Source organism: Struthio camelus, chromosome 6, assembly GCF_040807025.1.
Source record: "Struthio camelus isolate bStrCam1 chromosome 6, bStrCam1.hap1, whole genome shotgun sequence".
NCBI classification, from domain to species: Eukaryota; Metazoa; Chordata; class Aves; order Struthioniformes; family Struthionidae; genus Struthio; species Struthio camelus.
In genome coordinates this window covers 7,404,321-7,431,766 of record NC_090947.1, presented here as the reverse complement: position 1 = coordinate 7,431,766, position 27,446 = coordinate 7,404,321, and the positions used below count along the sequence as shown (strand labels likewise).

Sequence of the window (27,446 nt, the reverse complement as noted above, 5' to 3'; positions counted from 1 at the left end):
GGACTAAACGACTAGTATGTCAGTCAAGCCTGAGTCTGAGCCCATTCCTAACACCAGGCCATCTAGATTTCTGACAAGCACTTCTGCAGAGTAAGTCATCCCAAAAGAGAGGGGCCTTGACTGACAGAATTAGTTTTCCCCCCCTCCCCCCCCAAGGAAGGGACAACTTTCTGTTAAATATTTATGGGTTAATTTTTTTTAACTCTTCCTCATGATTCCTCTTTTGTCTCCAGGTCAAGTGTGTCAGTTCTATGGCTAGGTGTGGTTGGATCAGGATTTTTTCATGTTTTGAGTGTTACGAATATTTCCCATCCATATTTTTAATGTAGGTGATGCTTTTCTTCTCTTCCTTTCCCAGACAATGAAAAGGCATTAATTACCAGCCTTGCCAATTGTTTTTCTAGGTGAGACTCCTTCCACTGGTTTGTTTCTCAGTTACAGCAAGTAATGGACCTGATGTCCTAACCTCACTTGCTGCTTTCGAGCTCTTTTAAGAGTTGATCTGCAGCCCGCTGAAGGCAGGAGAGGCTTTCCTAGTGTGGCCGACAGTGCTTTGCGCTGTTGCCTTCCTACTGAACTGCCTCCACATACATCATCTGCTACAGAACAGTCCTGCTACACCCTCTTCCACACACAGGTAGGCTTTCTTTTATTTTTTTCCTTTTGCACCAGTCTTTCCCTCTGCAGCACCATCAGCGTTGGCAGGCCGGCCAGGTATTAATCGTCTTGTTTCCCCTTTGACGCTTCAGGAATCTAAATTTCTTTAGCCAAGCCTGCACTAAGAGATGGGATTGAACATAAGGGTTAGCTGGTGCTGGCAGTTCAGAGCTGGTTGAGAAGACAAGTCTCCTGCAGATGAAATTGCCCTTGCCACATCATTCAGGCTGCCCAGCTGAAGTTACTGTTGCTTAGCTACAAGAGTCTATAATAAGAGCTGAAGCAACAGTGGAGTTGGTACTGAAGCATTTCGGATGTGACAAGACCCAAAGGATGCTCATCGTGTATGTGCAGGAATATTACAGATCCCGTATGCTGAGATGTTAGTGACCGTGACTGTTAGCTTTTATCTTACATGTCTCTGGTTAAAGGGGGACATGTTGACACTAGCTCAGCTTTTACTGTAGCTGGGTTGTGTACCAACTGTGGCCAGAGACACTGATTTTAAGGAGTGTGCGTGTGTGTCTTTGGAGGGAGTTTTTGAATAAGGGTGAATATTGAATAAGGCCTCTTGGGGGTTTCTGCAAGGAAAAGCCCTAATGACCTCTGCGTTAAGTCTCTAGTTGCTACTGCAATTCTATGGAAATATTGGTAGCTGCCATTTATTTCTGTAACAGAACTTTGCAATTCTGGGGGGAGAGAAAAAGATCTTTGAGAATGACTTAATGAAGGGATGCCTCCGAGTCTCCAGACTGTGCTCTGGCAGACTCACCACCGAAGTGGTAGGAAGGGCTGCCTCTTGGAGAGCACCTGGATTTGTCTCACTAGAAAACGCCATCGCTCTCACCTTGCTGGCATTGTCAGTGCCACAGACAACCGCAGTTACACCACTACAGCAGTCCTTAAGACTGATCCCCCTGGGAAATGTCTGTGTACCAGTGTATCTGTTGTGAGACTCCTGCTTCTCATTGACACGGTTGCACCACAGACCAGAGCAGGTTTACCTGTGTTCTGTCCACAGCTGTTAGCCTTGTTTTACCTCTCCACGTGCCTGACAGTCGTCATCCCTACAGGGTATGGCTTGGGACTTTGCAGGAGCAGCTCCTCACTGGAGAGCCCCTAGGAATGGAGCGGAGGAAGAGGCACCAAGAGCAGGCAGCTGGGACCAGGCAAGGTCGCCCTGAGAGAGCTCCCGCGGCTGAGCCCCGAGGACAGGAGCTGAGGGGGAAGAACTTTCCTCCTCGGGGCAGCCCAGGGACCCAGCAGGTAGGCAGTGCCTCTGCTGCCCTGCCAGAGGCCTTCAGCCACCACGTTCCCATTCCCTTCAATAGACAAAGGTGCAGCAAGCTTTTAGAAGGATTCACAATAGCAAAAACCTGCCTGAAATAAGACGACAGCCCTATAGGGCTTTTGCCCCTCAGTCAAAAACTCTATTCATTTGCTAGCTGCGTTGTTAGGTGTCTATAAGCCCTGCTAATCCAGACTGTTAATATTTTTGATGATTTCCCAGCTGCGCTGTCAGCTTTACTTGTCAGTGCTTTCCAGAAACTTCTTCACCAATGCAAACGTAGTTGGAAAAGGACAGACGTGTGTCTTTTGGCTTGAGCAGACATTTCCCCACCATCCCTATAAATCTTTTCATGAATAGTTAATTTGTGAAAGCAGAGTCTCATGGATCAATGGCAGAGCAGTTAAAAAGTGAAAAGTAGAAATTAGATGAAATGTGAAGTTTCTTTTTAAGACTTCTATTAAATAGTGCAGACTTGGAGGAAGACTCCATCCTTGGGTATACTTTTTCACTGTACTCAAATACACTATGGAAGGATTGATTCCCAAAATTAAACCTTGGTTATTGGAGTCAGGTTACATAATGTAGTATCAGTGTAAACTGCAGAAACTATCCATATGCTCTGTAAGTATTGATCTGTCTGTCTGCAACAGTGACACCGTTCAGCTTTTCCCTGCCAGTTTTCACTGGTGACTTATTTTATCTTTTTACAAACTGATTATGATTTTGCAGTGTCATGAAAATGAACGTCTTTGATTTCACAGGATGCATTGTCTTTCAGTTCCCAGAGCAACTACGTGTGAAAGACAGGAGTGTTGTGCTTCAAGCAATGTTAATTAATAGTCTGGAGGTGAGTTCCAAGTTCAACAACTGAATTTAGCAGCAGTTTATCTGAACTCAAGAGAAGATTTCTCTGAATTTCCAGCAGAATCTGGAAGGACTGCGAACACAAGGCCTTAAGTGATAATCAAGATTTTTGGAAGGGATGCAATTTGTCGTTTTCCAAGGCATAAGCCAGCCTCTCGGTAGGGAAGGGTTGCATGAAACATTCACTGTGGAAAATTTTTAGTAATGGCTTTACGCACAGTTCTCGCACTCACGCGTGTAGCACCTTGGCTAAATGGGAAGCTGGTTTGATTCACTTTGGCTATTCCTGTTGTAGTCCTCAACTCCACATCGGGACCCTGGCAACGTGACCAACCAAGTAAGCGTTGAATCAGATCCCTCACTTTGTCAGAACTAGTACTCACTGTCTGAGCCTTGATTGCAAAGTGTGCGTATGTATTGTCCAGATAACCACCTGAGGGTTGATACCCTCAAAACTGCTGGGGTCTTGGATTATTTGTTGTGTACCCGTTGCAAAAAGGGACGTTTTAGAGGGTTTGATTCTACTGGTACCCTTGGGACTCTCCGGATTCCACGCTGAAGGATGAGTGTACTGGCTGCATTTGTTCTGAACTTGCCCCTCGTTTTACCTAGTTTAATCGTGTCTTTGTGGACACTTGGGCCTTGTGTTTTATCACAGACATGCATGGTGACTTCTGCTGTAGCCTGATCTCCAGGTGGCTGAGGAGAGGTTTTCTGCAGATGAGATTGAAGCAGAGCTGTGTTTAGGTCCTTCTATTTCTCGTTTATGGGGAGGGGGAAGAAAAGGAAGGAAAGAGGCATTCAGTTGGCACAAGTGGAATTACCTCGGAGAAACAAGAACAGAATTTGGCCAAATATCTTTTACTGCTAGTATAATGAGAAATAACTGTCTTGCCAAACTGAAGATGGCCTCAAGAGTACCTCCTCTCCCAGCTGGGAGCGCAAAGACTACTTCTTTGCATCCACGTTTCATCTCTGTGGTAACTGTGGTCGTTGTGTGGAAAAGTAGCTTGAGGAAATCATTTCTTTAGGCTTGGTGTCTTCAGTGTGAGTCGGCAACAGGAAATAAAAGAAAAGAGCCAGCACCTTGGTGTAGCTGTGTCATTGTGCTCAATCCCCCTGGAGTGGGACCACAGGGAGAACCTAGAGGGTGTTGTGCTGGAGAAGCGTCTGTGGAGTTAACGGCCTTGCTGATCGGGTGCTCCACGAGCCAAAGGCTGGCAGGAGCTGCCACCTCTCACTGCAGCTGGAAAGCGGCCAAGCCCTGCAGAGTGATGTAAGACCAAGGAGGCAAGGATTAACAGAGACCTACGGGAAGGGGGGGAGGATGGCGGTTTTGGCCTTCTGTTTGGCCTCCGTGTCTTAAAGAGATTGTTCTTGATGCTTGCATTACAGGTGGATGACTCACGAGCCCTGGAAGACACTGAAGATGACCCCAGAATTATGGCAATGTGAATGAAGCCTGATCAGTTAAGAAGAGGAGTTAGTTATAAAATATTTTGCACTGCATTTGTAGTTCAGATACAGTGGCACAGTCCTCCTGAGATAAGGTATGCTGAGGAGCTGGACCTCAGATTATTATTTCTTACTGTTAACAGCAATTTAACTCAAACACATATGTAAACAGTGAGGAACAAAGTTCTTTTCTGAAAGTTTTAGTGCTTTTGACCCCAAACTCAAAAAAAACCTCTCAGTGAAATACATGGTAATATGCCTAATCTTTGCAGATTTTTAAAACAACAGATACTGAAAAGTGAAAATCCACAATCAAGTGGAATAGCCTTGTGTGGCTGCCTAATAGAAAACACTGTTCATGTATGGGAATTCAGCTCAGAGATTTGTGCCTTACATGTGTAATTTATGAGATTGTTCTAACACCAAAAACAAGGCAGAAGTTTGAAAATATCCTGGATCACTGCCCAGTTTTTAACTTTATTTCCTGTATATTTACTAGCCTATCACTTCTAAACCTGTTTTGCCTCTCGCTTAGCAATGGAGCTATGCCTGCGCAAAAGCATTACATGTATGCTAGGTAAGTCAGCACATTAGTTTTACACTGGGAACAAACAATGGATATCCATTATCTCGCTCAAAAAACAGTTGTTCTCTTGTGTTATGTTGACTGGGCATTGATCACTCCTACTGACCTTTTATCCGTGGTGGTGGTGGTGTTAACTTTTCCTTGCTGTAGCAGAAAGTGATGCCAGGCCGTTAGGGAACCAAATTATTAAACTTTCTGATTTTTTTGTGACCAAATAGCAGATATGTTATCATGTAGGGACCCTTGCCTTAAGCTACTCAGAAGGGATTTTGATAAGTGTTTGGCAGCTCTCCTCACTCCCTTGCTTTAGTATCTTCCTTCTCTTTACTATACTGTCCTTTCAAAGAGGAGGAGGAGATTCTCAAAACCATAATGTGGAGTCGTTTTGTTTTACTGTCAGCTTTCCTTTGCTAACAGCCACACAAATGATGGGATTTTTCTTTCTTTTCATTCTGGAGGTACACAAACAGATCAGCCCATTAACTAACAGACTCAGTGCTGACACCAGTGTATCCATGGCAACACACCAGCCTGCGCAAGCGTCTGAAGGCACTTTTAAAATCAGAAATATCAAATGATGACAGGGAGTTACTTCAGACAATGGATGTTTACAGATGTCACAACCACCTGAAACACTTCTCTCTCCACCCATCAGGTCCTTGATTAGAACATACTTTTACGTTTATCTTACAGCTCCTTTGTCAGAAGACTCAAGGCAGAATTAATCCCTGTTTTGATTTTTTCATTCAAATTACTGGCTGAGGTAACTTATGGGAATGAGCACTCCAAGTGCACTCCCTGTTGCACTTTTTTCTTTGAACTGAGTGGGAGTACAGGTCCTTCAAATGATAAAATCCAGTGCACTAGTCAAAAAAGTGACCTATACAAGTCTAACGTATTTCTGAGCTAACAGATGTAGTTGCGCGACTGTTAGGTTGACTTGGTGATTTGCCCAATAAAGTTGCGTAAAATACTGCTTTTCTGTAGTGTACAATAGATAGAACGAGATCTGATCAACCACGTTTTTGCCATCTTTACGTAACTTTGCCTGTTGGCATGGGAGAGACCACGTTACTGTGCTTACAGTTGCTACGTTTCACAGATCCAATGGGTTCTTCAGCGCTGTTTTCAAGAGAGAACATTTGGATACTCAGACTGTGTTTCTGAAACCAATTGCAGCAAATTTATCTGTTCATTAAGCCGGGTGCTTGTGTGCGGTAATATCTATAATTCAGATTGGGTAATTGCGCATGAAGTACTGATCTGCGCAGCTAGACAACCATTTGGCAAATATACAGGCATAAGCCAGCATGAATTTGCAGGTGTCGTGCATGTAGCCAGTAGGAGACTTCAGGACTCTGCCCCTCATCTTTCATGTACAAAGAAGAACCCACAAGGCTGCCCGTTTACAAGAGTTTCTAGTCCATTAGATTCACAAACCGATTGTGACCCTGGATGTGAGCAGCTGTTTTAAAACATAGCAAACCAATAGGTAGTCTTCCAGCAGTTAGGACCGTCATCCTCAGGCTGAGGAATTATCTCAGCCACATAGAGATGGGTGTGCTTGTCTATTAGGCTGCAGGCTGAGGCCATTCGCAAATCCAGACTGCATGCACTGTTTACACAAAAGTGTAGGTTGAGGCTGAGTTTAAAGCTTGGTTGTGGTGAAGAGCCCAAGCACATCTGATGCTTAACCTCGAAGCCATGGTTTTGCTGGGGCAGCCCAGCTGGATCCAGCACAGCCTTGTCTGCAAGCAGGTCTTCTGAACTTAAGCTTTCCTGAGCAGTGGCTCAGCAGTGGCTAATAGCCAGCAGAATGTTTGAAAAGCATGCAGTGTGCACGAGCGTTCTTTCCAGTCCCTGCTCTTCTGCTGTGGAGACGCTGCCTGACAGGCTTTGTTCTCTTTTCACAGCTGATCCATGTAAAAGGGTGAGAGTCTATCACAGCACTCTGCTAATGGCCATAATCCTTTAGCTCAGACAATGTGGTACTGTGCTTTTAGGACTGCAGGTTCTGGAGTCCTGTGCCTGCTTCAGCCTTGGCTTGATGGTGTGCTCTTTGTCTTTCCAAAAATTGACTAAGGTGTTCACTTAGAGCTGGTAAACTGGTCATGTTTGTAGCCTTTGGGGGGGGGGGGGGAAGCAGCCCCATGTTCTGTCTGGATATGGCTCCCTTCTCATAATAAACAATGTTAATGTTTTATTCATAAAAAGGGGAAAGAAATGCAAAGCCCAAAACCTAGATGAACTACTTTGCCCCATGTTGTGATGCGAACTTGATTAGGTTAATCTATTTTCAGCTGATAATTTAAGCTTTAGGCTGGAAAATGCAGTAGCATTTACATACGTGAACATAAAGAGCCTTATTGAAATTCCACATGAATAAAACAAGTTATCAGTGCATCAAAGAACTAAAGAGCTTCCATGTGCAAGCGTAGAAGTAGATTCCTTCTGAGCTCTTTAAATCTCAGTAGATACTGTTGGGAAAATTTGGATTCTCCCCTAAACCAGGAAATAAAATCTCAAGTCGTCTACTCCCCGTTTTCCAACTAGTTTGACAATTGAGTAGTTTGTCCCATTTATTTTAGAAAGCAACTGTTTTCATATAATTTAGCCACAGATGCAACGCGTCAAGAGATTTCACTACTTAAACCGTAATATGTTCTGCTCATCTTCCGTTAAATCCTGTAGGTAGAACACCTAGAAAGACTGAATGGTGCAGTATTTTCTTTCCTACCACTTTTCAGAATAGAGAAGCACTAGTGAGAAGCTAGAAATGGCAAAACAGCCTGAGCTTAAAAACTTACACTTGTTACTTCCTGGCAATCGTCATTCTCTGTTCTAACTAGTCAAGTTAAGAGCGAAAAATTACAATTTTCCTAGAGATTTTGTTGTTTCTTCTTGGGGAGATGGGAACTTGATAGGGGAAGTGTTCCTTCATACCCAGAAAATGAGTCAAAGCAGTGAAAAATGATTTAGGTGAAGAATTCTCAATAGCTGAATTCTGCAGGGATCAGTACTCCCCTCACTTCCTTTTGAATATGTTTACAAAACCACCTGTGAGATGTCCCTTACAAGAGAAGTCTGACATCAGGCCTTTTTTCGCTTCAGCAAAGCTAATCAGCTCCATCACCAAGATGTCACAAAGACTCCAGAGCTGAGAGAAGTAGTAGGCAGGTGAGAAAAATGACAAGAGAAAAAGGAAGCTCTGAACCTAACCAGCTTACTCTGTAAGGGACCTCTACTGTCCGTTTTTCATGTTAGCGTGGTGTCTGGGGATCCTTTACTTTGGATCACAGTAGTTAGACGTGTCTTCCACCCTCAGCTTGCCGAAAGACTCTGCTTTTTTGCCTTAGATGACGGTCCAGGCCTGAGGATCAGGATGTCCGCTTGAGTAGAGTCCGGAGAGGACTACTGTAATTTACTTATTCAGTGATGATGGTAGAAGCGTCACAAACTCCAGCTTGTGCAGAAGAGAGCACCTTGCCTCCTTGCATGTCCAAGAGCAGATAGCACCAGTGTTTTATACCTTCTTTTTGTTCTCAGATTGTTCCACTCCTAATGCAAGTCTGTCTTTTGACCTATAGAGCCCTTGGTAAGTTAGAGTCTAGCTCACGAAAGCGAACTTTTCATCAAAATTCATATAGGTACCTATGTTCCCTTGGACAAAAAGAACAGAGACGGTGAAGATCAAAAAGCCAGAGTTGCTCTGGGGAAAGCCCTTCTGCGGTGGCTAGGTTTACCAGTGGAGAGAAAGCCGAAGGCACCCGCTGCTGGTGTCAGAGCAACGGCTCTCATCTGCTTGTTTAAGGCTTTCTCATGGTAACCTGAGGCATAAATTTACAAGCAGGTAATATCTCCCAATAATCTCTTAAAAGTAAACATCATCAAATAGAAGACAGACAGAAAAAAGAGGGTTTTTCTATGGAAACTTTGCTAGATGAGCTAATGGGATAGAGGCAAGTTTCTTGTCCAAGTCTAAAACAAATTGAGCATACTTTCTCTCGTGCTGAGCCAGTGACAAATTCAGTGGAAGCTTTTGTTTTGCTTATCAGTTGATAGCGATCATTTTAAGGAGCTATTTGGCCGATGTTTTTTCCTCGTTTCCTCAGTTGGGCGCTAGAGGGACCCTAGAGTTTTCTCACGGTGGGAAACATCTTGGTGATGCTGCCTTTTACAGTCATCTTAGCCTAGGTGCCCCCAAGGGCCAAGGTGGCAAAAACTACTCAACCAGTTGCACGTGCTCAGACACTGGAAAATACGTGATTGGGGAGAGTGCTCAAAAATACCGTAGACATACTTCCCCTTGCTTCATAATTCTCATTTACGCTTACAGCTCTTCTGATTATGAATAAATAAGAGCTGACTTTGACTTGACTGCTCTTTTTATTTAGCTGATGTTGTGATGCTGGCACTGAGACTTGAGTCACATTGTGTTTTTGAGAAATTAAACGTTTCCATTCTGAAGCGGAGCCGAGTATGTGAGTTGCCAACACTTTCAACTCGAAAAATTGTCAGAGAAGTAGCAGTGGTTTGTTATAACTATATAATAAGAGAAGAATATATATATTCATATGGTGTGTTTTGGAATAGCATTTTCTGGCTGCTGTTTGAAATGAAACTCTTCTTTAAAAGGATTATAGATGATGTTTTTCTTTTTTTTTTGTTAGCAGGCAGGCAAAATTTCTCTGTGCCTGACTTAGTAGACCTTCAGATGGAGGTTCATAATTCATTGTGTCAAAGCTTTATGTTAAACCTCATCATTAATGAGGTTATGTAAAAATCTTTTTCCTTTTTAAAATCTTTCCCCATTATCTCTTAGTAGGATGATGCTTTGATCTCTGCATGAATATTTCTTTAAAAAAAAAGCATGCATGTATCTTAACATTTCTAATGGAAATTATAAGACTATTTCCTGTCTTAATGTCTAGTGTCAACATCATTTCTGAACATTTAATGTAAGATAGAATGTAATTTGACTACCTGATTATCTCAGGGAACATGGCGAAAGCCATGTTGTTTTTTCTCTGTTTATTTTTTAGCATCTTTGGTTGTTTAAGGCAGAGCTGCAGCTGAATGACTAACTTCCAAGGTTCACCACCTCTCTCTCTCTGCAGGCTGCTACTGAAAACAGACAGGCTGCTGTAGGACTGCATCTCAGCTCAGTGCATTGGTTTCTCCATGACTGTTGCATATGCAGTATTCTGAACACTTCTCTAGTTACATCACCTCTCTCATCTTCAGGAATGGTGATGGACAGAACATAGTCTATTGCACGTAGAGATATCGAGGCATCTCTTCCATGATACCTCTCAGAGTATTCATGTCCTACCATAGTATAAGCTGTCCTTTCCCTCTTGTAAGCTTAAAACGAATTGCAATTTGGATGAAGTACAACTGTTTCTTCTTAATCAGGTCGGCTGCTCGTTCCCTCTCAGGGCTCCTTCTGATTAGCCTTTATTTGAAGCCTGCATTGCCCATATTTGGATGATGAAAGGGCAAAGTCCCTACACTGGGAGAGAAAGCTCCATTATGGTCTTTGCATGGCCAGGTAAGCCTCAAAGGGGGAAGGTACTGAGCAGGGGAAAGGCACTGCTGACTCTGGGGTGCTGGTGTACCTTTTTTTTACTTGCTGAATGGGTGTCTTTACTCCTCGCAGTCAGGAAGAAAGAATGCCTGCAGCAAGCGCTCTTCGCTAGAAGCACCTCCTCTGCACAGATATACAACTCCAACGGTGAGTAATCATAGAGGAACATGACGGGTTTGTCCTCTTGGCATGCTCCCCTTCTCCCTTTGCTTGCCATTCGTTCGTAGATGAAATGGTTGAAGAGGAAAATGGCAGTGGTGGGAAGCTTTTCTGGAACAGCTTGAGGAGGGCGAGGGAAAGGGAATATAAGGGAGTATTCAAAGACTTGGATCTTTAAAGGAGAACAAGCCTGTACAAATACATAAAGTTGGCATCCTCAAGTCGCTTTATTGGCATAGCTGGTTAAGCATCCTAAATGTAATCCAAGGTAGTAGTAGTTGTGGGATTGCCATCACTATGCTGCAGCTGAAGAAGCAGAAGCAAAGGTTGAGTCTGTGCTTTCATGAGCCTGTGTTTTTGTCTACCCAGTCTGAGAGTTGAGGCCCAAATTAGAGATATGAAATATTCTAGATCACCTATTAAAGTCTATGAGGAGAAAGAGTGCTTACCACTCCTGAAAACCAGGTACCTAAAATTAGTGAGGCTTAAAAATAAGGGCAGAACACTTGCTCAGAGTGATGCAGCGGAATGTGACAAAACTAGAATTGAAATTTAAAGGTTTTGCACTGTAGTGTAGGTTAAAATTAATGTGCAGTCTGGGCACCTGATTAAAAAGAACACTTACCTGTAATGGCTCAAAGCATAGCACATGTTTCCAGAACATTTATAAGTGGTATGTATATGGCATACTCAGAATTACTGGTTAGGAGTATGATGTGCTGGCTGCCTTTGCACATTCATTTTTAACGAACTCATTAAATTTGTTTAGGCAATGGAAGAAGGTAGTAAGAGTCGTATTGTACTCTTTCATCCCTGGTGAAAGGAACTGAAACCAAAGGATTCTGACGAGAAAGGCTGAGATTGGCGCATGCTGTAGCTGCACCATGCCAGTGGAGTGGCTCGAGGGATGAATTTGCCCTTATGTGTTTTGTTTTCCCCAGAGGGCTACAAAGCCATTAACTGACAGCCAGTGAGGGGCAGAGGAGGGAAGCTGAGTTTGGAAAGCTTGGTCACTTGGGTAAGTGACAAAGTCATAGGATGCCTTTTGTTGCCGAAGCCCAGGAAACGACTGGCGAGCTTGGCCGTGCACAAGCGCAGAGCTGTGAGCTAGCACCGCGCTGTCTGAGGTGTGGTAAAAGCAACGTTTAGCTGTGTCCAAGTCGTCTTTTTCCAGAAGAAAAAGAGAAATTTGATCAAGCTGAGCCTTGCGTTATTGCAAGACCCAAACGCAACCAGCTGGGGAGCTTCCAGGCTGCTTTTCTGTGATCACCGGGAGGATTAATCCTTCCGCGGCGGCGCCAGCCGCCAGCCCGCAGCGCCCGTCGTCAGGGCACGGCCGAGCGCGCCCCGGCCGGCGCTGGCTTCGGCTGCTGGGGACGGCGCGGCGGGCAGGTAGCGGGGCGGGGCGGGGCGCGGCGCCTCCCTCCGCAATGCAGGGGCGGCCGGGCCGGGCCGGGCCGGGTGGCAGCGAGGGGCCCTGCGGGAGCGGCGCCGGGGCGGGGCCGGGGGAGGGAGGGAGGGAGGGAGGCGGGTCCTGGGGGCTCGCGGCGCGCAGGCGGCCGCGTCCCGGCGACAGCCCCGAGAGCGGCGGGGCGGGCTGAGGCGGGCACGGCGGCGGCGGCACCGGTACCGGCGCGTCGCGTCCTGTCCTGTCCTGTCCTGTCCTGTCCTCTCGGTGCGTCCCGGTGCCGGCGGCGGCGCTCAGGTAAGGCCTCCCGCCGCCCCGTTGGGGACCGGGCGGGGGGGAGGGGGTCCGCGCCCCCTTGTCGTCGGCGTCGGAAGAAGAGAGAAGAAAGGACAAAACCGGGCGGGGGGGGGGGGGGGGAAGGCAGCCGGCGCCCCTCGGCCGAGCAGCCCGGCCGCGCGCTGCCCTGTCAGGGCGCGGCCGTTGGGGCCGTTGGGCGCGTGCCCCGCGGTGCCGCCCTGGCGCCGCGCCCCGGCCCCGAGCCCGCTGCGGGCCGCCTTCTGCCGGCGGCCGCGGTAAAGGGACGGGGCCGTTGGGTCTGAGTGGGAGCGGGCGACTTTTGTCAGCTCCCGGTAGCGTTTTGAGCATCTTCAAGGCTGTAAAGCCCTTTAAGGGATGTAACCTCCTTTCCTCTCCTGCCCCCAAGCCTAAGCTAAAGGGATCCGTAAGGCCGAACAAAGAACGTTGCTTGGGACGAAGGGGTGCGACGGTTGCAAGTACTTTTAATTTGCTTTGGGGAGGAAAAAATAATTCCCTGTATTGAATGAACGGGCTGTGGAAACAACTGCATACGGGGAGGCTAGCGGCCGCAGTGAGGCAGTGGAGAACAAAGCCTTTTTATGTAAGAAAAAATTATGCAAAACGTGCCTCGCTCCGACCGCTGCAGGTACAAGCCGTCAGCATATGCAGCTCCGTTCCCTAATGTTGCTCTGAATGCGATCTACCAAATAAAGACTGCTTGCCTCAATTTCTCGCGTATATGTGTGAGATTCCAGGCGCGACCTGCCCTCTGAATAAGATGTGCCTTTGGAAACAGCGTTGGGAAAGAAGGGGGTGTGTCACATGCTGGGAGAGGTTTTTTTCTGTGTTAAAAATACCAAATAATTTGTTTCCGTATTCTAAGCAGGAATTTTCAATTTTTCTCTGAATAAAGATCTTTTCTGCTATGTCGGTGGATTTTTATGTAGAGTTCTTTCTCATATAAAGTCGCAGGCTTTCGCATACAAGTGGTTATTAACAGAAAAATCATACAGTAGAATGGGATGTATATGTTGGTATTTTGTAATTCTTACTTGTTCTAGATGCATATTGTCCTTACTTTGCAATTAGTCATATCTTTGTGCTTGTGTCAAGTGATCTTTGTCCATCCTTTCTCAAAAATGTCATTGCTGTCCAGCACTGGTACGGCTCACACTTCAGAAAACGTGTCCCTTTTGTTTTCAGAAAGGTTTTATTTTTGCAAGACTGAAGCATGTATTCTTTCCTTTCTGCTCAGTTTCTTCCCCTTTGTCCCCAAACCGTTGTTTTTTCCCTGTGATGGAGCCTGCTTCATTCACCTGTGCTGGCTTAGACTTGCAGGGATGTCTAGACAACAGATCTCAGAGCCAATGCACCCAAGAGGAGGCTCAGCTGCAGGAATTATTTGTTTTCTATAGCTCTTCTCTGTTCCCTCCCTACTGGATGACATGATCGCAGCATCTCAGCCCTTGCTGCAAAGAGGAAGAATGTGCTGAGGGAGCATTACGTAGTGAAATTGGCCTTGCTGTTACTTCATAGATCGCTAAGAAGTGATTCACAAGCAATAAGAGAATGGGCATCTTCCCTGGGTGTGATAAAAGCTCTTTTCAGTTAGCATAGAGACATTGAACTTAAGATGGTATATTCTCAGGCTCACAGCAAACAACCAAAAAAAAAAAAAAAACCAAAAAAACCCCCATCCTTTGGCTTTCTTGGGGTTTCACTTTCTTGGGGTTTCACTTTCTTGGGGTTTCACTTTCTTGGGGTTTCACTTTCTTGGGGTTTCACTTTCTTGGGGTTTCACTTTCTTGGGGTTGCAGTCCTGCCTGCAGGACATCTGTTGCTGAACTGCAGCCTTATCTAGAAGGGAATAAGAGTGTGTTGCTCTTAACCTGTAAATGAATGAGTAGCATCCAGAAATTCAGAAGACTGATATCCTGGTGTCCTAGGACTAGATGACTTCCTGAGGTCCCTTCCTACCTGAATTATCCTATGATCTGGATATTTTCGTGTATGTCACCTTAAAGTCCGTGTGTGTACTTGATTAAGAAATCAAATTTTGCTTGTGTGTGTATGTAAAATTGGTCCTTAAGCCTCAGAGATGCATGTTTTGGTCCATCTGCATTTAGTCAGTTGCTTAAACACATGTTTAATTGCCCTTGAAACTAGTGAACCTTAAGTATGCTTAAAGTTAAGCATGTTCTTAGGTGTTTTGCTGAAAAGGGAAAGAGTGTAAATTCCAGGTATAGCTATGTGGGCTGAGTCCTGGAAAACCGTGGATGATGTCTGGCAGTGCTGAGTACCTTCAGAGGAGAAATGGAAGTGAATGATTTTCCAGGATGCCACTTAAATCCCTCCCCAAACACACGTGCACACGTTAAGGGAGAATATGGGACTTGGTGTGCTTAGGGCTGGTCTGGAGTTCTTCACATCACGTCCAGCGATGCTTCTTGGCAGTAAACCTGTAGTGCATCTGAGTGGATAAGTGAAAACAGCCTGAAACTGGTTTCCATGTGGTAGAGCTGGTTTGGAGGGACTGTGCTGGAAACTGAGGTGGTTTCTTAAGCCCTCTGCTTCAGTAGAGGAAAAAAGCTTTTCTTTTGGGGATAGATTTGATCACAGGTAATGCTCTTAACTGTAAGGCGGTGTTTCAGAGTGTGATTCAATGTGACATCTGTAACTCCTTTGTAGGTTTTGGAAGAAAGGACTGATATACGCATGGGGTTAATTTAGATTGCTGTGGCTACATGGGTTGACTGTGCTAGCTCTTAAGAAGATTTGAGGTCTTGATTGACCCATTTTACTTTAACGCTAATTGTTTGCTGCTTTGTTAAGGAGAAAAGATGAGCTAATGCTGTTGTTCCTCTTATGGTTTTATGCTCGTTGATATTTTTCCCTACAGCAGTTTTGCAAATGAGACTGATCTTTGTTCTTTTGTCTTGATTGGGAAGGTGAGGGGGAGCCGCACAATCTTTCAAAACGATAAGGAGACAAGGCTTGCTTTTGGAGTGTCGGTGTTTGTATCGAGTATCTTGCATCTTTGTTGGTGTGCCAGTTTGAAAGGATGTATTGAGAAAAGGTGAGACTTCGGCAGCCTCAGTTATATAAAGATGTATCAGCTCTCTTTGTCTCCGTTTAGCTGTCTCTTGTGAGACAGGTTAGTTCTGCTTGAGCAGTCTTGCCCAATGTTACAATATGCTGTTTCTTTTTTACTACGTTCTTTAAGTAGGTTCTTTAGTATGTTGCTTTTCTAATTTTCTGTGGTGAGGTCAGCATTTCTTTACTTTAGCACACGCTGTCTCTTTCAGACAACATATATGTATATATCTGTATACTTATCTAGCATGAAGGAGAAAATGACTCTCTTACAAGCAAGAGTGTTAGGTGGAGAAAATCAATGTAACTGCATTGACTTCTTTGAATCTGCACCTGACTTGTGCCATCTGGAAAAAGACGATTCCCCTTTCAGATCTGTTTTCTCATTAATATCTGGAATGCTTTTCCACTTCAGTGAAATGATCAGTTTATACTTGTGAATTTACATGTTACAGATTTGTGGATAGAGTTCAGCCCTACTGGCAACTTACGTTCCTTCGTTTACAGTTGAAACTAATGGCTACTGGGAGCTGAGCAGTATTCCTTGTCTTGTGTTGGTCCAGCCTCCTAGAAAGAATTAGGAAGAGTTTTCAAATAGTTGTTCTACTGGCTGTATTGCATTTAGATTGCAGGAGCTTTCAATGAGTTGAATCTATGAAAACTTACTTTTCTGTTTGTGGAAATCGTTTTGCCCCCTGAGGGAGATTTAAATTCAATTTTCAGTATCCATTTACAAAACTAGCTTTATTTTAAATGTGTATACTACCTCTAGATAAACAACATCTTGAAAAGAAAAGAAAACAGCAGTCTAATTGTGTCAGCTAACTTGGTAGCATTTAATTATAAGAGCTATTGATTCAATTAACCCTACAATTTCACTTTATTTTCTGAAGAGAATGATAGTGGCTGCTTTCTGGTTTAACACTAGGAGCTGTCAGTTCTGTTTTGAGGAGTATACATTATCTGTTAAAACAGCTGCCTTGACGTGTGGAACTTGCTGCTTTTCCTGATGTTCTGATCTTGGGTGTAATTCTGATGAGCGAGGTTAGAAAACGTGTCAAAATGAGAACTTAGGGTAGGAATATTTTAAAGGCTCAGACTGTTGTCCTCTCATTAAAGCTGAAGGATGCTGGAGTCAAGAGAATAGTTAGGTGAAAGCTTTTGAAAATTCAGGCCTCGGGCCAAATTTGATCCTGAGATGAACCGCAGAAGTTCTGTGGACCTCCAGAGGAGAGCTGGGTGCTTTTCCCCTGGGCCGGAAACCTGGATCTGCTGGCAGCGAGCGCGTGTCAGCGCTGATTGGCCTCCTTCCCTGCACAGCTCATCCACAGTGTTGTCTGGGCTGTGCCTGACGGCTTGAGCTGGGTTTGAAGAAAAGCTGGGTCTTGCTCTTCTCTTTTTCTCTACGCTTTCTATAGAGAGTATTCGTATAACTTGTTAAGCCAGTACAAGCTATTGCGAGGTGCCTGGCCTCAAGTGTGAAGAGTCCCTCAATCTCTGGGAAAGCTCGGAGGCTGAGTGGGACTATGAGGAAAGTCTCTTCTCTCTGTTTACTCTGAAGTGAGCGGGAATGGCACGTTCAAAATCCTTTGACTTTAGTGACAGGTCAGGATCTGAACTCTTCTGTTTTAAGGCTTATTTTTGCTAACCACCAAACTCTGTGCCGCGTTTCCCTGTTTTGTGCAGCAATCTTTCTGTGACCACCACCACGTCTGACCAGAAAGATCTGGACCCTTGTGGGGGTTTGTCTGGACTCTGGATCTGAGGCTGTACCTTGCGGCACAGTGACTCAGAGCACTGCCATCGAACGCACCTGCAGATGTTAACGTGACTCCACTGCTCCTTGGCTGATGTGTGGGACAGAGAGACCCCGCAGCCTTTTAAAGTTCCTATCCCGTTCTTGTAGCTGTTTCCATGTGATCAGTTACGGTATGATTGGTACCCGTTCCTGGTGTGGCCATGTGGTATCACTCAAAAAGCAGAGCCGCTACCTTTGTTTGAGCTACTGTAGCTAAAGCGTGATCAACAACAGCTGTATATTCATGTGCTGTGTGCCTTGCATTGACATAAAGCCCCGTTCGCTGGTGCCTGACCTGCTTTTTGGGTGTCTCGAGCTGCTTTTTGGTGGTTGTGTTGCAGGGCGTGGTGAGCGGGCACACAGGCCGGCTGGCACTCCTGTTTGCAGCAAGGCTGTGTTCACGCGGTTAGGCATTTGCCTGCTTGCTTTGAGTCATTCTGAAATCCATATACTAGCTTTTATTTCCCTCAGCAATTAGCAAATGTTCAAGACAGATGATGAAAGAAATCCAGGGACTCAAAAAGGACAGGTGTAGGGATATAGCAAATGATTGGCAGAGGAAATAGCAAGGCTTGCTCTGCAAGAGGTAGGCTTGGATGTTTGGTTATTCGCATCCTGTCCTGCTGTGGGGGTGGGGGGTGAGGGGGCTTGGAGACAGAAGCCAGGTGTGCAGGCCCTGAGCTACTTCCTGACTTGCCCAGTTACCTTGCCGCTCTCAGCGTTTCCCGCACCTGTATCAGAGCGAATGAATATATGTGCTGCAGGGAGACAGCGGCAAGAACAGGAGAGAATTATTTTCTAACAGAAATTGGAGGAACTGGAAGACTTAACAGCATGCAGGTGCACCGGGAGATTTCTATATGAAGAGAGTCTGCTGCTCCACATTTGTATTAGAGTTGCTCTTGATTTACAGTGGTACAGTTGGGGCCCAAGGATATTCTTCACTGCTGTCAGCATACTCAGAAGGAAAGTAGCAAGTTAGTTTTTTGTCTCCTCTTTTTTTCTAACGTGATTTAGATGTCCTGTAAAGAAAATTCCCCCCAGGAAAATAGTGGAAAAGTGCTAGGTAAACCAAGAGAAAGGAAGCTGTATATTTATTTTGGTTTAGGGAGATAAAACACATATATATTTTGTGGAATAGTAAAGGGAGAGTTGGCTGACATAAGTGAAAGAGAAATTTAAAAAAAAAAAAAAAAAGCGCAACCCTCTCTGTGAGGGGAGGGAAACAGTTAATAACATTATTCATCCCAAAGAGGGAGGGATGGAGAGTAGTAAATAAGAGCTTTCATTCCACAGTATTCTGCAAAGTTAAGCTTTCTGGGGTATATAAAGGGGTGTGTGTGTGTGTTTTAATTAATTAATTATTTATTTTTAAAACTTAGCGAAATATTGAACGTAAGCATTTCATATTACCCAAAGCTATCTATTAAAGCAATGTAAACATTAATATATAATTTTGTATTCCACATGGTTTGCCAAAATTAGTTGCAGTGATTTATAGATAGAATTTATAATCCTTTAGGTTAAATCATTGAAAATGGCATGATGTTAGTGCTGCTTAAAACACTCTCGGTATTTGGGATGCATGATTTGAAATACTCTTAAACATATTTCAGTATAATTTTTGTTGTATGAAACGCATTTAGAAAAAAATTCTATATAGTCAAATTTCATTCGCTTAAAACAGCCTCTAGTACAAACCTATTTTTATGGGCAAAAAACCTGAATTTGGTTAGAATGTTTTCTGTCCTCATGTTTTAGTGCTAGAGCCTGTCACTTTACAGCATGACTGTTAGCAGTAAGTGGAGTTAATAATATATAGCAAAGTTTTAATTAATTGATAGTTACAGTCACTTAGAAGTTAGAAACATGTTTTATCATTTTACTGTATTTATAATATTGGTTCTTCAGGTGCCTGAGTGGTGGTTTGCTTGCTTAGAGTCGTTGGGATTCTCAGTGTAAGCTAGTATCAGGATGCCGTTGATTTGCGTTTTGTCCTGGAACTATCAGCAGGCGCAGAAAAAGTCAATAAAGTGTTGCCCACTGTCCATCTGTGTAGCCTTAGCATCCATTTAGAGATGGACTTTTAGGTGAGTGGTGACTTGTGCACATGCTGCCAGTGTTGCTTGAGGTGTACCAAGCAGCTGTAATCACCCTGCTTTTCTGTTCTTTGGTTGAACTGGACTGAGTTGTCTTTGGCCTTGTTGCTAACTCGGGCTTTGAGACGCTCGTAGTAAGCGGGTAAGTAGTTTCTGCTGAAACAACGTTCTAGCCGAAGCTCATGGATGCTGGGGGCCAGAACTGAGTTTGTGTGGTCTTCCTGGTTTTTAGTGCAGGTTTCCTGGGTCTGTTCCCAGTTTTTTGGGTAAGTATCAGGCTGTTGTTGCTTCTGATCTTCTGAATTTATTGATTTCAGAGATGCTTAAGTGAGCTATAAAATCTTTATGACCTTGATTCTGCTTGTTGCCTTGTAGCACAACTGAATTTGTAGGTTGCTATTTATGAGAGAGTAGCCTTTCAGTGTGTATAAGTGATTTTTTTCGGATGCTGACAATGACAGAGTTTAACTGACGTGAACTGCCTGTACAGCTGCCTGTTTTGACTGTGTTGATTTGGCTTACCCGTCCTAAGCTAGGAGATGAAAACGGTAATGGTTGTTACAAGATAAATGCTCCCTTTTTTGGGGACGGGGAGGGTACTATGAATTTTCTGTTTTCAAAGTGATGGGGGCAGAACATCATGGTGAAAGCCATGCTTGGAAAAGGTATTCGCTTACACGTTAAGTGTTCTGGGTCTTTTTAAGTCTATTACAAATGGGAGAAGGGAGGAAAGATTTGAAAGCAAAACGTTGGACAAACCTTGTAGTTTTCCTGCTTCAAGACATGAAGCTATGATTACTGCTAGGATCAAGAACTATTTCCTTAAAGACCTGTTACTGCAGAGCTGGCCTTATGGCTCCTTGCTCTGAAATATCTCTGACTGTGATCAGGACCAGATGAAGTGCTGATCTGTTGTAGCACTGTTGCCCTGCTGTTCTCAGGTGAATTTCAGTTCTGAGGTTTCAGTCATTTGTAGGAGCCGTGTTATTTTTATTTCTCATTTGTTTTATGTCCTCATAGAAGTAGTAGAACGTGGCCAAAGAGGGTGGAATTTCTTCTGCGTTTCAAGTCACTGCAAAACCAACCGGAGTGACATTGCTTATTCCAGTGTGTGATGGGGTAAGTGATCTGTCGTTGTCCTGGGAGGTGCAGGAGCGTTTTATGACACGGTTGTTCTTCCACTAGAGCTGCCGCTTTAATGAAAATCAAAACCATGGCAGACGTTGCACAGTCACTTATCTGTACTTTCTTTAGAGAATTAATATTTTAGATGCAGTGTGTTTTCGTGCCTTTTCTGACAATTTTTTAGTGGCTTTCTCTCATTTCTCTGAGAGCGAGAGAGGAAAGGTAAGCGGAAAAATCAATTTTCCTGCTATGGGGGAGTGGTTTCTGTGTGCCTTTAAAAGGCAAAAGGAGAGGTCTGATGTATGTGTTATGTTTTCATTTGGAAAAACTAGTTGCAAGGACTTGTTTCATCAGCCGCTGGTATGTTTATTTTCAGAGCTGACTCAAGAGTAGGAGGAGAATTTGCCTGTCCAGGGTTTCCAGAGACTATTGTACAGTAGGTATAAAGAAGGAGCTGTCCTTCCCTGCTCCCCTCTTCTCCCCATCCAAATGTGATATAAGCATATTTTTCCTTTAGATTTTGTTCCCTTTGTTTGTTAGTAGTGTGGGAGTCTGGTATATTTGTGGTTTGCTCTACTGGCCTTACCTGCGGGCAAGGCATAATCTAGATTGAAGTGCAATCTGCCTAGATTAGTAAACAAGACCTTCCCCATGCCTGTGCCACTAAGCAGATGAGTAGCTCTTTGAAGAATGTTTTGAGGCCTGCAAAAGTAATTTCTAGCAGAAACTTTCTTTTTATAGAAGCTATTACAATATGCAAAGAGTCAAATGAGTAATCACACGTGCCTCAGGCAGGAATAAAGGTGCTGCGTCTCTAGTTAGTGGTTAATGTTTCCCTTTCCACGTTGGTTTTACTTTTTCCAAGTTGAATTTGAAAATCTTTTAAAACTGGCAGCAGTGCTGGGCAATGTCTGCTTCAAGTGTAGTTCTGGCTTCCAAACAATGTAGGTTGAAGCGAATTTAAAGTTACTGCATTTACATGTTTCCTCTCTTTTTCCATCTGTTGCTTTTTTAGGTTCGAGTCCCTCGTTCTGCATTGAAACACAGGTCTGTGCAGAGCTCCACATAAGTAAGAAGCCCATCATAAAAATATGTGTTCGTTTTCCACATAATTGGATGAAACCGCGGAAAGACAGCCTGTGATATTTTCCTGTTGTGCCTCGTTTTGAAGTAGGGAGTTGCTCCTCTTGTGAGGAGCCGATGGGAGTCTTGGAGCATGTGCAGGATAGCTCCGGGATGGACAGCGCATCCTTGCGGGTGGTGAGAGCCTCCGGCATGCTTGTCACGTATGTGTTATTGGTTTTGGTTTTAGCTTGTCCATTTGCTTGGGTCCTGATCCAAAGTAGAATGAGATCAGCAGAGGCTCCTGTTGGCTTGGAAGAATTTCATATGGGGCTTTCCAGGCCAGATTTCTGCCTTGTCTTTGTAAAACCATCTTCTGTACGTCCACCAACGATTTGATTAGAACCCAATGTCCCCATAGGCAGTGCAGGCTGCTGCCAAGGGCAGCAGACTGTTGGAGCGGCGTGCCTGCTGCAGCTCCGCTGTGTGCTTTGTTTTATGCCAGAGCCCGGGGAAGCAAGCTCCTTGCTTCCAAGGGAAGGAGGAGGGTAGAGTAGCAGCCTTTTTTGGGCTGTGTGTCCTCTCAGCAGCAGTAGTTGCTGTTTCTTACCCTCTGAATTTCTGATGTCAGCAGGAGCATCAAGCCTGACACTCCAGAGCTCCCCAGTACTTTGTCCCTTTCCATACACTGGAAGGAGTCACTAGGCATTTTCTCTTTGCTGTATCAAAGTTCGGTTACCCTGCCTGAGAAGCTTTGGGGAAAATTTTGTCATGTGTGTCCACAGACCTGGGTATGCACATGCAACCCACCTGAAACTGTTTCTGAGAACAGACTACTGCAAGTGCCCTAGCACATTTACTGTGAAATGTGAGATGCTTTATGCAAACTCAGTCTTGTTCCCATAGTGGGAACCAGAAGAAGCCTTCCAGTGTATTAGTCTGGGATGCAGTTTCTTGGCGGTCAAGGCTTATCTCAGCTGGTGCTGTGGGGGTCCTGCCTGTGTTTGCTCCCACGGTGCCTGGTCCTTGCCTGACCCCATGGGAAGCCAGCTCAGGAGACTGAGCCAGTGGAGCACTAATGCGATGCAAAAATACCCTTCTTTCTACTGGTTCAGTTCTCTAAAATGCCTCAGCGTGCTGGTGAAGGGAAGGAGCAGGAACGTGTCTCTGAGAGCCAGAAGCTCTATCGGAAAGAAGGGATTTTAGGAAAGTCAGTGCTCCCTTTTGAAAGTAAATCACAGAATCTAACCTGCCTGAATAGACTGTGCTGCTCTGTAGAAGATAGCAAATTATACCAGTTGAGAATCTCGCCCAGTACTTTTCAGGTCACGCTTTCCTCATATAAACGGGCCTGTTAGTTCTTTAAAAAAAAAAAAAAAAAAAAAACCTGCTCCACTATCTTTTAATTCATATTTCAGTTGTGAGTGAAGGACATAAGACGGGAGGTTCCAGTGAGTGTTGCACTTGGCTCCCTTCCTGCTAACGATCGGCAATGCACTTGGTGCAGTCTCTCTCTGGTAATCGAGGGAGATGTGTATGGCAATAAACAGCCCTTCTAGGCTTTCTGCTGTAGGCCTTGAACTGTGCTGCGCTGCAGCTGACTTGCTGGCAATAAAGCCCTTGCTGGTGTCTTTAATGGAGGAGTGTCCTGAGGTGGAAATTGCCTCCCATAGAATTAGCGGAGGAGGGAGGGGTGTGGGTTGTGAGGAAAAGCTAAGCCAGGAAACACCTGGCAACCAGATGGCCCCTAGCATGCTGCATCATACCCACACCTTCATTAAGGATTACCGTGGCTGTCTCAGGGTAATAGATTTAGAGGTTTGGGGTCACAAAGAATTAGAAAATTGTAGCCAGTTGCAATTAAATGTAAGTTATTTTTAGAGGACAAAGAGCTGAGCTGGAAGCTGAATTAGAGCTACTTGAAATGTTAGGGCTCAGAGGTATTACAGGCAGTATTTTCCAGGCGCACGACAAAAGAGCCCATGTGTTTCAGTCAGATACACAAAGCAGTCCAGGGTGGTGGCAGGTGGGCTGGAGAGAGCGAAGCTGCGAGCAGTGGCAGTGATGTGGAACGGGTCTTATTCTGCTCCCCAAGGGCAGCTGGCATTATGTGTTTCTCTCTGAATATTTATGTGTGCAACAGATAAGGCTTTCTGACTGCTCAAACCGCTAGTGGGATAGGACTGTGTGGCTTGCGCTGTGATTTATATGAGCTTGACTCAGTATCTTACATTGCTATTCTGCCTTTATTTAATTTTCTTTTCTACTGCCCCTTCAATGTACCTGCAATCCAGAAAGAACAAACTTGGGAAGTTTTAAAGTTTGTGTGTGAATTATGAGAGTATCTATGGAGAAGCGGAGATTTGGGAAGAACCATGCGAACGCTTTCTGTGTTGGTGACTGGGCAGCAGCAGCGGGTGGCATGTGGAGGGTCAGGAGTTCAGGCTGGCCCTATGTGGGCGCACAAAAGCGTGAATGAAGAAAACGCTCTCCCTCCTGTATCCCCCGTACTCACCTGCCTACCCCAACAGGTACAAGAGGCAAGGCAGTGCTGTGATGCGTGGGTAGGTTTTGACTGCCTCACCCCTGTGCTGCAGGATGGGAGCTGCTGGGATTTGGATTTGTTTGTGTGAGTCAGTGGCGCTGGGCTCCCAGCTCTCACTGACCTGCAACTGCTTGTTACTGCGTGTTACTGCCTTGTGCTGCTAACCTGCTCAGGACCCTATCTTGGAAGGGCATTCGGTATATTGTGGGAATAATAAGGCAAGAACAAACTCTTAATAGTCTTGTGACAGCCTTAACCATGACTATCTTTGAAATGATGTGGCACTAGGCTGTGCAATATTGAGGAGTCTCTCTGCAAAAAGACTTATCACTCACTGGTTATTGTCCTGTATATTCTTTAGACTGCTTCTTTCTCTTGTCTCTCTTTCATGGTAAAATGTTGATAAGCACAACTCTAAAAGCACTTGCTCAAATACAAATGCAATTACTTATTAGTGTTGATATCAGGGCCGGCTGTGAATATTGTGCAGTGAGTTCTGAAGAATCCACTGCAAAATCCATATTTCAGGTATCACTTTTTAAGGCTTCTGCCTATGGGATTAGTCCTGCAGCTGAGATCCTTGTTAAAAACAAACCAGCTTGCATTACGCCATGGAAGCGTTGGTATATTTACTGAAGACAAGCCTGTGACACCCTGCCACACGATGTGGGGCAGCCACACGCATCTGGAACAACTCTGTCTTGAAAGACTTGATCAAATCATTGTTAGTCTTTTTCTAATCTCTGTGAATCTGGAAGAATATATGGTGTTTCTTATTTTACCATCAGGAGAGAAAAATTAATCTTCTGAGTTCTAGAAAGCTACGACTCCAGGTTAGAGAGTCCTTACATTAGCAGTTTGTTACCCAGAGAGGCTAGAATATCCTTTTATTGTGCATTGATAGTGTTTTCAGCCAGTTTGAAACCTCACAGCAGCAACTTAGAAAGAAAAGCAGGCGGGGAGCGTACCTCGAGGATTTACTGTGCTGTTGTTTTTTTTCCCCAGAGAAGAACCTGGATGTCTTGAAGCTGAAATTAAAATGTACGTTGCTAAAGAGGCATAGTCCAGGCATTTCCTTTAGACAATGTCTAGTGCAGGCAGGTTCACTTTTGTGTGTGGGTTTTTTTTTTTTTTTCAGTGAAGTGTTTGAGCAATGAATGAGAGAGGGGACAAACAGCAATTGCATGCTGTGATGGTGCTCTGCAGCTTGAGAAGGCTGTGATGAAGAACAGAGCGCTAATTCTGTTTTTTCCCCAGCAGTCCTGCTGCTACTAAGCGTAAAGTTGATGATGACTTGTACTTCTGGATGTAAAGAGTTGCAGTAACACACTGGCATAAAATGTGGAAAAGATGCTGGTATGGATTCTACTGTAATTTTGTATGACTTTCTGCAGAATGAGAATTGCGAGCTCCTAGGTGGGCTTTGACTCCGGAGGAGCCACCTTGGGCCTGCTAAGGTGTCAAAACCACTGTGAATCAGGCTGTGATGCTGCTTGTAATTGGTAGAAAGCTTTAACTTTGGGTTAATCCTTTAAAGAGGCATGTTTTATAGAACGCTGAAAGCAGAAAATCAGGCGCAATAACCCCATTTTTGTTATTGAGTTTTGGGTAGTTGTGGCACAGTGTGGAGCTTGCTGGAGACCTGAGCAGGTGTAAAGCAGTAGAGAATTGGAGCGAAGTTTTGGATGGAATGGGTCTGGAGCGGTGCTTGCAGCTGGAGGGCAAGTGTATTGTTTTGTTAATTTTTCTATAATAAGGTTTTGGCCCCTCCTTTCACACAAAATCAGCTCTGCTGAGAATGTTTTATTTTTATGGAAAGGTGCTGAGACCTGTGTGTGTTTGTCTGGCAGCTTTGGCATGTCTGTCTGATAGTTGTTTAGAGGTTTTTTTTTCCTATTTCTTCTTTTTCAGTTTTTTTCCCCAGGAAGACTTACGGTGTAATTTCGTGGGGGAAGTTAATGGTAGAATAGGTTGAAGACCCCAAACTTATGTCCACTTACTAGTAGTAATTAGGGTTTAAAATATTACCTTGCATAGTACTTAACCCCATTGGGCTAAATTTAATAACAGACTTTCATGACCCAAAGAGATCTTAAATAGCCTTAAGTTTTATTGCTAAGGCCAGCCTGCAATTTCAAAATAGAAAAAAAAAAATATGTTTTACACTGGCTTTTTAACGCTATTATGAAGTGGCGTTACGTCTGTCTTAAGCATGGTCCTGTGCATCGGTGTTTAATTTTGATGGCTAAGAGAAATGAATAATGTTAGAACAGTGCTTAAAGTATTCCTTTTTCACATTGTCTGGCTTAATACGTTAAAAATCCCCAAAACACCATGGCAGAAAAAGGGAGGTGTTTTTTTTTTTTCCCCCCTTTTCTATATTAAAAAAGTTGTAGTTTAATTTTGTTTTTGCTGTATTGATTTGTATGGAGACAACTGGTGAAACCATGCTGTTTATCAGATAGAAAAGTGCATCTATATAAAACGTCAGCTGATGTGCTGGAAAACAACTGGCTGAAGTAATGCTCTGATTTATTCTAAGAAACTAGCGTTGGTACTTTCTGCAGCCTGCTGGGGCTGTATAACGGTCTACTTCAAATGCTTTGTTCGTGAATCTTGAGCTAAGACTCAAGACATTCTGGTCTCCTCACTAAAAGAAAAATAATAGAGCGGATTTTCACAAGACCTTATGCTGAATCTGACAGAGTTTTGTAGAGAATAATTCCGTTTCTGTGAAAGTTTTAAACCAACAACTGTGCTTTACTAGAGAATTATCCCTGTCCCATAATGTCATTTGCTAGTTACCAAAAATTACCAGAAAAGAAAATTTCTTTTTTCCTGAGTGCTGATAAATTCAAAATTTTGTACAGAACTGAGTTGCATCCCTTTGAAGTTCCCCAGGGCTTTTCTGTAGTGGTCAGGTGCAGGTGTCTTTTATTAATTTTTCAATAAACTTTCCTCAGTACATACTTACTCTTATGAATACTTACCCATATGTATGCGTGCACATACATAATCCAGCTGAGCTGAATGAGACTTCTTCTGCAAATACTACTGGAATCTAATATTAGGACCATGCTGAATAGAAGTAGTGTCAACAACGGGGCCCTTACTGTCAGTACATGAGAGTTATAACCTGGACAGTTTCCAAGTGAAACGTTTTACTTGCAGTCATTAGTGCAACTTTATTCAGTTTTGTGCGGATGCACGTGAATGACTGTAATTCCTTCTGTGTGTTATTATTTACATGCTAAAGCGGTAGCTGTACATCCACCACACACAGAAGGACTGTAAATGGGAGGCTTTTCCAATGGCAGTAGTGACTTTTGCAATAAGAATAATTCAGTACTCTACCATGAGAAAATAAATTGCTGGAGAGAAAATCTTTGCATAATCTGTCAAACACAGTATGTAGTAATA

At 44.1% G+C, this 27,446-nt stretch overlaps 2 protein-coding genes across 5 annotated transcripts in view; both read left to right on the top strand.

The window, feature by feature from the left end:
• PTH2R (parathyroid hormone 2 receptor) overlaps window positions 1-266 on the top strand; it is a 57,352-nt gene extending 57,086 nt beyond the window's left edge. Inside the window, exon 16 of the mRNA XM_068947963.1 lies at window positions 234-266. The gene's annotated coding sequence lies outside the window, so the exon portion shown is untranslated. The remainder of the gene's footprint in view (window positions 1-233) is intronic.
• An 11,877-nt stretch (window positions 267-12,143) lies between these two features.
• MAP2 (microtubule associated protein 2) overlaps window positions 12,144-27,446 on the top strand; it is a 227,150-nt gene continuing 211,847 nt past the window's right edge. For all 4 annotated transcript variants that reach the window (XM_068947953.1, XM_068947941.1, XM_068947942.1 and 1 more), the window contains exon 1: window positions 12,144-12,304. The gene's annotated coding sequence lies outside the window, so the exon portion shown is untranslated. The remainder of the gene's footprint in view (window positions 12,305-27,446) is intronic.